Source organism: Durio zibethinus, chromosome 15, assembly GCF_047325235.1.
Source record: "Durio zibethinus cultivar Kanyao isolate XHJ-2024 chromosome 15, ASM4732523v1, whole genome shotgun sequence".
NCBI classification, from domain to species: Eukaryota; Viridiplantae; Streptophyta; class Magnoliopsida; order Malvales; family Malvaceae; genus Durio; species Durio zibethinus.
In genome coordinates, this window is record NC_143176.1 from 6,427,132 (window position 1) to 6,437,666 (window position 10,535).

Consider the following 10,535-nt stretch of genomic DNA (forward strand, 5'->3'; position numbering starts at 1 on the left):
ATCATATCAAAAGTAATTTTTTATTTCCTATTTTCTGAGTAATATTTTCTTAAAGTTACCTAAAAATATTGTCTTTTATCTCGTGTTTTCAGCTTGGCAGAGTGCTGAAGAAACGATATTTGGATCTCATTCTTTGAATTGTCTTTACTTTGCTTTGTATGTACTTAGAAAGTGTTACTTAGCAGAAAACTGAAGAAAAAGAAGTTGGTTTTCACACTTTGGAGTATCTTCACGTTGTTTGGTATGTTTAGAGAGTTCACCTTCATTATTCTTTAATTTTCTTTTTAGTATCATCGTCATGATTTATCTCATAACCAATATTTTTACGCTTGGCTGAAGTTTCTTCAACTTGAGCTTATCAACAATGGCTTATGGGTTTTGCGAGTCTGGTCGTTCTAACTGCGTGGGAACACTGCTCGTGGATTGGGTGGCAAAGCCAGTAGAACATCAATTTAATTACATTTGCCGTTTTCGCCACAACGTTAGAAAGCTCAAGCAAAAAAAGAACTGATAATGGCACGGGCTCCGCTGCAACATGAGATTGAGGATGCTGAAAGGCAACTTCAAGGAATCGAAGATGATGTCAGAGACTTGCTATCAAAAACAGACAAAATCCTATCAGATATGGAAACTCTGGAAAATGAAATCCAACAAAATATGAGATGTTTCAATTGGTGTCCTAATTGGAGTTGGCGGTATCGATTAAGTAAGAAAGCAATGAAGAACACTTTTGTTATTTTTGTGCTTCTTGAGAACACCACCAAATTTGGTCAACCTGGACGAGTGGGCTACCGTTCACCTAGTACAGTTCCGACCATAGAATTCCACTCTTCAAAGGATTTTATGGACTCTAAATCTTCAAAAACAGCTTCTAATCAGATCATTGAGGCCCACAGGATGACAATGTCAGCGTGATAGGATTGTGGGGGATGGAAGGGGTGGGCAAGACAACCCTAGTCCAGGAAGTTGGAACTCGTGCCAAAAAATTAAATCTGTTTGACAAAGTTGTGATTACTACGTGTCTCAGAAGCCAAACTTTGAAACAATTCAAGATGAAATTGCAAAATACCTGGATTTCGATGTGAAGAATGAACTAGGAAGAAGATCAAGACAAGAATTCTGGTTGAAACTGCAGGATGAGAAAAGGATTCTAATAATCCTTCATGATGTTTGGGCAAAAATTGACTTAAAGGAGGAGATAGGAATTCCATTTGCTGAGGATCATAAAGGCTGCAAAATTCTTTTAACAACACGTCGTCAACAAGTATGCACTGCTATGGGATGTCAAAAGACAATACCACTTGGTTGTTTAGATGACCATGAAGCTTGGACTTTATTTGCGGCGATAGCAGGTCTAGATAACTCTTCTGATGACGCTATTAAACATGTAGCAACTAAAGTTATCAAAAAGTGTGAGGGTTTGCCCATAGCTATAGTTGCATTGGGAAGTGCTCTAAAAGGTAAAAATCATCATATGTGGAAAGCAGCACATCGGAAACTCAAAAACCGTAGATTGGGTGACATCGAAGATATTGATCAACAAAATGCTTACCTATGTCTTGAGGTAAGTTTTGATTATCTGAAGGATACGGCGACCAAGATGTGTTTCTTATTGTACTCTTTATTTCCTGAAGATTATAAGATTTATGTAGAGGAGTTGGTGAGATATGCATGGGAGGGTTTGCCCATAGCTATAGTTGCATTGGGAAGTGCTCTAAAAGGTAAAAATCATCATATGTGGAAAGCAGCATATCGGAAACTCAAAAACCGTAGATTGGGTGACATCGAAGATATTGATCAACAAAATGCTTACCTATGTCTTGAGGTAAGTTTTGATTATCTGAAGGATACGGCGACCAAGATGTGTTTCTTTTTGTACTCTTTATTTCCTGAAGATTATAAGATTTATGTAGAGGAGTTGGTGAGATATGCATGGGGACTAGAGTTGTATAAAGGTATGGGCTGAATTGAAGAAGTGAGGAGCGAAGTGCTTGCAGCGATCGATATCCTCAAGGATTCTTGTTTGTTGATAAATTGTGGAGAAAGGCATGTTAAAATGCATGACATGGTTAGTGATGTTGCTTTGTGGATAGCATTCTACAGAAAGGAGTTTTCTTTTGTTATAAAATCTGAGGTTATTGAAATGTGGGCAAAGGATGAAAGTTTTGAGCCTTGCGAAGCAGTCTCCTTCAAGACTAGTCAGATCGTTGAACTTCCTAAAGGACTAGCAGGCCCAAATCTCAAATTTCTTTAAATTGGTGGAGATGGAAACATGATAACTTCAAGTGAATTCTTCGAAGGAATGAAAGCTTTAAAAGTTTGCGCTTTGCATTCTAGATTGATATCTCCAGACGCATTTTAGTTTCAAACAAACCTTAGAATTCTACATGTGGAAGGTTGCAAACTCTTGGGCATCTCATTGCTTGGGAAGTTGAAGGTTCTTTCATTTAGTCGCTCTGATATCAAAGAATTGCAAGAAGAAATAGGTGATTTGGATAATCTTAAATTGTTGGATTTATCATATTGTAAACAACTACAGAGAATCCCTCCTCAGTTAATACGAAGATTGTCCCAATCAGAAGAACTATACTTACATGGTTGTGAAAGAATAAAATGGGCTACTGAGAACACGGTTCAAGAAGAAAGCTATGCCAGCCTATCGGAGTTGAATTCCTTGTCAAACTTGGCCGTATTATCTTTAGAGGTTTCTTCTAAACATCTTCCACGAGACTTTCTGTTCCGTAGATTACCAAGGTTTTGTGTATGCGTTAGCTTTTCTAAGTTATATGTAATGAAGAGGGACTTTGAGATCGACCAATTGTCAGGATCCTTAGAAATTGAGGGTCTGTAATTGAGGCATGCAAACAGTTATTTGGGGATACGGAATATCTTAATCTGAATATTGTGGTGGGTTGCCAAAATCTTGTTCCAAGCTTGGAGTCGGGCCAAGTGGTATTCAGTAACCTGACTTCTCTGGGTCTTGAGAGTTGCGAACATATGAAATGTCTCATTGATACATACAACAAAGCAGCAGGCGCTAACCATTGCATTCTCTAATTTGTTAAAATTATCGTTAAAAGATATGCGTGGTTTGCAAGAGCTGTGCAGTGGTCATCAACCACAAGGGTTTTTACTAAAATTGAAAAACTTGATGATAGATCATTGCAAGGACATGATATGTGGAATTCCAATTCTACAAAATCTTGAGGAGCTGGAAGTTGCATATTGTGATAAGATGCAAGTGATATTTCAAAATATTGCTGAATTGAGGAGCATGAAACAAGGACCCGGTCATCATGTAAACTTACAAAGTTTGAAGGTTTGTAACAATCGACGACTGCCATAAATTGAGATATCTCTGCCCAACTTCCGTTGCTCAAAGTCTTGGGCAACTGGAAACACTGAATATATTCTACTGCTCGGAATTGGAAGATATAATTCCCAAAACGCAAGTGTCAAACGTCTGACTCCAAAGTCTAGGGGAAGTATATGTAAATGGCTGCAATAACTTGACATCTCTTTCGTCATTGTCCCATGGTCAAACTTCGGAGAATTTGACAAAACTTCAGATTTGGAGTTGCTCTCGATTGGAATATAGTTTTCCAATCTCAATGGCTAAAGGTCTTCCACAGCTGAATGTGGTTACATTGGTAGGTTTGCCTCGATTAAAAGGAAGGAATGGAAATGACATTATACCCACACTGCCATCTTTACAAGTGTTGAAAGTGGGAAATTGTCCACAATTGACTCGTTTTATCATTTTGGCTAAAATAGCGGTAAGCCTTTTTTTTTTTTCTTTCTTACAACTATACCTGGTGAGGGAGTGGAAAGAGTGGAAGAATAGAAAGAGAGCGGAAAGAAAAAAAAATTAAAATTTAATCCTTTTAAATTGGGAGAAAAACATTCGTTTTTACTTAAATAAATCCTTTCTTATAAATTTTCTTCTAATCCTTTTTCTTTTTTTCTAGTTTTTTTTTTTATCTTTGGTACCAAACACTAACAAAGAAAATTAATTTTCTTTTCTATAATTTATTTTTGCATTCCTTGCCCTTATTTCCTCCCTTTATTTTTCTTCCTACCGATTAAATATAGTGTTAATGTTGTCGATTGAATTTTTTTTCTTGATAAATTGGTTTCCGAAAGAAAAGTTCAAGTTCAAATGCTATAATTTTAATATTTAGAAATTTCTAAAAATTTTCAATATTTAAAATTTTTTAGTTTTTTCTAAATATTAAATTTACTTTTTAAATGATATGATTATAGGTGTTAGAATTTTGGGATATGAGAGAAAGGAAGCACGTAAAATGATAGTTCTACAATTGGGATGAAAAGCTGAATATAAAATATTTAATCATCACTAATTTTAAAGAGCTATTTGACAGTGGATATAATCTTTCAAGTTTGAGGGAACTAAGTTTGCGTGATCTACTTGAATTGCGGATGGCATGGAAAGATCCCGTCAAAGTTGTCAACTTTCAATACGTCACTCAATTGGTTGCCTTTAGATGCAGAAGATTAAGATATATTTTATCACCTACTATCGCTCGGAATTTGTCGCAATTGAGCTTTTTACACAGATATAAGTGTGATGAACAGGAGCAAATTATTGAAAAGGATGATCAACTTCATCACAAGATCATCATCTCCAACCTGTATGTTTCCCTAATCTGACTCAAATACGCGTTGAGTCATGCGAAAACTTGAAAAGTCTCTTTCCAGTGAGTGTTGCTCATGGCCTTCCAAAACTGCAATCCTTTACTGTTCAGAACGTCTCCAAATTAGAACAAGTATTTGAACAATCAGGAGATGAGGCAAATGGTAGTGAGGAAAAAGGGAAAGTGATACAGCTACCTCAATTGGGTACCTTAGATCTTGAAAAGCTACCAAACATTGTGAGCTTCAGCCCTGTGGGTTATCATTTCGTATTCCCATCTTTGCAATTTTTATCTGTGAGAGGTTGTCCCAATATAGCCACAAGCTTTAGTGTTGATTCGGAGGAATCTGGGCAAGCCAAAACAGAGGTACGCTGCGCACCCAAACTCTCACTTTAAAAGTATCAAAAGCTGCCGTGCCATTGTATAGCTGGACTTGGATAAGCTTATGAACAGAGAGGTTAATCTTTTGCACATTTTTCATGCTTTTATTTCCTCTTTCAGCTTTATTGATTATGCAATATTAATCTTGTCTGTTCTGTTCAAGGGAACTTGTTATGGATTTCAATTGAAATTTGTCATCCATTTGTTTGTTTTAATTGCTAATGAAATTGAAAATATTATTGGCTGGTAATGTTAATTCCGAGTTCTATGGGGCGGCAGTCTTTCTTATTGGGTTCATTCAATGGTCTTTGTTGCGTTTTTGTTTCAATTTACTGAATTATACATCCTTCGTTTTCTTCACATGCCATGCTTTAATTTGTTTTGCAGGCAATCCGATCAATTGATGAAAATATAATGGAAGAGTCGACTAAAGCTGAACAAACAACATGGCCAGTTGGTAGTTATATATATATATGGTGGAGGTCTAGACAATGAAGTTGAAAACACACCTTTGTCAGAGGGAGATGAAGAAATGAATGTCAGTTTCAGAAGATGCAAGTGAATGAAGCTGTTGCTAATTGGCTGCAGCATTTCACAAACCTTTCTCCCAACTTCATAGTCTTGCAGCCAAATATTGCAATCATATTCGAATGCAAATTTCTACGAGGGTACATAAAGGCTGCATTCCTGTTTATTTGTCTTTTTTTATTGGCTAAAAGTTTATAGTTTGTTGTCCTTTCCACTAGCAGACTTGATATCATTTTGCTTTTGCAGTCATTTTTAGGCGGTGGATTTACACTTTACAGTCAACTACAACGCCATTCATTGAGCAGTTGGTCGGGATTTTCATTTGGTACTTTTGATTTTCATTCGTTTTAGCAGTTGGTCGTGATTTTCATTAGCTCCCAACTACACTTTTCCAATAATCTTTGTTTATGTGAAGTTGTGTTACCAATTATCCCAAAAGCTTAAGCTTAAGGAGTTGATTGTGGATGAGACGATGAACATGAAATAATATTCATTTGAGTGAGACAGATTTTGAAGTAAAAACAGCAATGCTTGCATTTTTATTATCTTTGTGTTTCTGTAAGGAAGTCACTTGAAAATTCATCAATACTGAATTTCAGTTGAATAGCATTTCTTCCTCCCTCTTGACATTAGACAATCATATGTTATTTTATGGCATAAGAATTGCTATAAGAATTCCATGCATCTTAATTTCATTCAATTAGATTTTTTTTTTTCAAAACAGCTAGTCAAAACGAAGTTTCCCTAGTTGATGTTCTAAAGGTTGCTTTATTTAAAGATGGCGGACCTTACTTAGTTAAATACTTACTCGAATACTAATAAATCAAAACAACTAAGTTCATGGAGAATTAATCTTGATATTAGAAGTCAAACTTAGAATCCCATATATATATATATATATTGCTTTTTTTGGTGTAATTTTATCACTTTATTATATTGTTATGTAATTTTAATCATCTATGGATTAAAATAGAATATTTCATCCAAAATTTATTTTTTTTGTTCTATGTTGTTGATATGGAAAATATTTATATTTTATTTAAAAAAATTCACATAGGATAATATAAATCTAGAAAAATAAATAGGACAATTTGATTTTTACTAAAAAAAATTTTGAATTTATAAAAATTTGAAAAAATTTTAAATTTATTTAGAAAACCAAAGCATATGTTTTAAAGTTTTATTTTTATTTTAAAAGAGAATAAAACTGAAAATTTTTGTGTGGCCTTTTCTTCTTAATCATTAGCCTGAGCTAAGCTCTCTTGTTGCCTTCTTCTACCTAATTATATTGAAGATAATTTTTCATGTTGTGTGCTTAGTGGTGTTGTTGGAATTAGAATTTGCTCTCTTTTAATTTGTTTGAGAAACTGAGGAGGAATGTAAGCAATAATTTATGAAAAGGGGAAATTAATTAGATCAAAGGATCAAAATAAGATAGCTAAAAAGATCCTGTCTTGACATCCGATCAAGTATATGCATTCTTATATTCTCATTCATCATTGATGATTTAATTTTTAAATCAAATTTGATTTTTTTTAATTTGATTTATCAAACTTTAATTTTACTTTCCACAGTATATATTTGATCAATCACATTTTTAAACCTATAAAAATTTAAATATAAGTTTCAACCCTTTTTTCTTCATTTTAATTTGATTGATCACACTTTAGTTTTTTACATAAGATTAAACATTTTCAAAATTTCTATTAGTTTAAAAGTTTTTTCACTAAAAAATAAATTGTCCTATTTTTGCAATTTATATCGTTGTACATCAAAAAATTTTTTTTAATATATAAAATATTTTTATAAAAGTTTTTTCTCCAATCACCCGTTCTAACCTTCTCAAGATCTCCACCGTTAAATTGATGTTATAACATTTTTGTTAAATATTATATTTTTTATGGTCTCAAATTCAAATTGGATCTCCTTCATTTATTGTCAATTAATTTTCAATTATATGCTTAATATATTATTAAAGTTTGGTTTTTGTTCTGTCATTTTTATTTGTTACTCTTTTCAAGTTTGTTGCAAGGATCCAATAATAATCCTCATTAATTTTGTAGCTTGTTTAAATTGGACTGACAGACTTTAGAAAATAATGCTACCAATAACTATTTAATTAATAAATAATGTCTCCCTTTTTTAAGAAAATGAGATAGATTTTGAAATTGTAAGTTTGATGTTGACATTTAAGAAAAACTTGCCACATCTTGTCATTTTTCATGTACTCTTAATATTTATAGATACTCTAAATAGAATCTAATAAGTTGCTAGAGATAATTGAAGAGAATCGTGATAGTGTGGCCTTGATATTCTACTTATTTGTTGAGTAAAGTTAATCATCTGATTGATTATTAAGCTAGTATATAATTTCGAGTGCATAAACCCATCCAAAAATTTTTTATTTGGAAAGAATTTTAACTTAATTTTTTAAATGTATTATTAAAGATGTAAACAAACAGAATATAAATAAATTTTATTATATTTATAATCTGTTTGTATATTTATGATCTATTTATTTAACACTATCAATATTTGTGATCTGTTTATTTAACATTACCAAAAAATAACATATTATCAATGAAAATTTTTATCGATAATACTTCATTTTTCATCGATAATATTACTGACAAAAAAATTTTATTACTATAAATGAAATCAGCAATATAATTTCATCAGCAATTTACTGGTAATTTTTTTATTTATTGACAAAATTTTCAATTGATATATTATTTTAATAATTTTTTTCAATTTTACAAAAAAAAAATCAATCAATGATAGTTAATATTTCCACCGATAATACTTGTCTTTTTAATCATATATATGTTGTTTATAAATTTTCTCATTTTATTCTATTTTTTAAATTTATTTTTAAAATAATTACATAAATATTAAAATATAAATAAATAGAAAAAATAAATAAACAAAACAATCCTTTCCACTTATAAAAGAAAAGAGTATAATAATATTTTACAATCCTTAAGTACCATTTTCTTACAGTTTACGAGAACCAATACTAACCGGTTCAAGTTCTTACATATAGTTACTAAAGCAAATATATCAACAACTGACTAAAATAAGTGTAGAACAAGATTGATTACAAGGACTTGTTGGAGTTGAAGCAATTGTTGGAGTGGCAACCACACTATGCTCACTATAAGGACTACCTTCTAAATGTGGCTCTTCCATCATATTCAATCATTAACTTCCGTATCAGAAAACAAAACAGTTAACATTTTTTAGCCGCATCACCAAGAGAACATAAAAATTCTAAATCAAGCTAATAAAAAATTTATCACACAAAATTCCGACCAAAGCATTTGAACTAGACATTGGCCGTTGGCCACACCTCCTAAACTTGTCTATACATGGTACTTGTTTCCTTTTCCTTGGCTCAATTACTAAAGCAATCTATTTCCATAACAAATTTGGAAGCTTTATTAAAATAATATCACGTGAAATGAACTAAAAAAAATTCATAATTTTGGATGCGTACAAGATATATTGCAAAACCTTATTAAGCAAACAAAAGGCCGAGATAAATGATAGTCTTGGAAACAAAATAAAATGATGCCAAGCGGAATTTGCACTAATTTTCTAAAATTTATCTTGGACAAGCACTATGTTAGCACTAATGCCAAGCAAATTGTCACACATCACCGAGTGTTTAAGATATGGAATTCTTCTTTTCACATTCATTTATGTGTAAGTAGGTATTCTTGAAGAATATTTATAAAACTGATTTTTATTTACAATTAGGAGATGGATTCAAACCTTAATTGTTAATGGAACTTAAAAAGCACAAGTCAAAAGAAAACCTCACTTGTATTAGAATATAACAACTAATTGCTTCTAGCCAAAAGCAATTTAGAAACTAAGGTACAACAAAAAGTTCATGACAATTAAGCAAATACTCAATACAAATTCACTCTTAAAAACATTAAGCCTCCACAAAGATTTCATCTTTAAACTTCTTTACAGTTAAGCATGTGCATGTATGTTCATGCATGATAACATTAACAACAATAATAACAATATAAGAGACCATAAAAGAGAGCTATAAAAATCTCAAACGCTATTACCTTTTGACACGTAGCTCGTCTTATGCTTAAGCTTGGAGCTTGGTCCCTTAGAAGCCATTAGTTAATAGATGAATTGCAAGACAAGTGAAGACAAAGAACCAATAGATGAATTAGTTAAGTACTAGAAATAAAAGTTAAATTCAATAAAAAGCATAGACAACAAAAACACCAACTCACATTTGATAATGGTGCATAAAATTGCAAAATAGCTTATTGCTAACACTAAATGATGTTAAATAATATTAATTCAAATAGCATTGACCTTAATTAGAAATAGAACAAAAGATTCTGAACTCATTTATTACAAACAAACCTCAATAAGAACATAATAAATTTAAATATGTTATTTATTGGCTTATAATAAGCAAGCATTTTCACTTCCTTTGTACTAGAATATATCTCAAATCAGATGATTTGGTGTTTCAACAAATTGAATCGACTTTCTAACTGGCTCTAGTTCATCACAAATCAAAGTTTAAAATTGTATAGAAAATATACTTGATGGAAAATTTAAAAAGCTAAAATGAATTTCAACTTTACCTTTACATCAAAACCTAGAAAAAACATCAAAGTTCTGTCTGATTTGTTAAAAATTGGAAAGAGACTGTAAAAGTAAAATACAAATTTGAGACATGGTGGACATTCTAAAGAGAGCCTGATTCATCACACATAGTATCAAAGAAATTAAAGGTTTCATTTTCCTTGAAATTTTACTTTTCTTTAAATTGTTCAATCAATCAGTAAACGTCTTTGTTGTTAGCTTCGACAAATTCAAACATGTCTCTTTAATTCTTTCTTTTTTCAATTTAAATGCCATACAAAAACTCATATGATTAACAAAAATTAAAAAATAAAAACAAAAAATAAAAAATTTCACCTAAAGCTTCTA

The 10,535-nt window shown here is 31.6% G+C and overlaps 1 pseudogene; it reads left to right on the forward strand.

Moving 5' to 3' along the window:
• Window positions 1-292: 292 nt before the first annotated feature.
• On the forward strand, window positions 293-4,232 carry LOC149514604 (disease resistance protein At4g27190-like; annotated as a pseudogene).
• The last annotated feature ends 6,303 nt before the right edge of the window (window positions 4,233-10,535 follow it).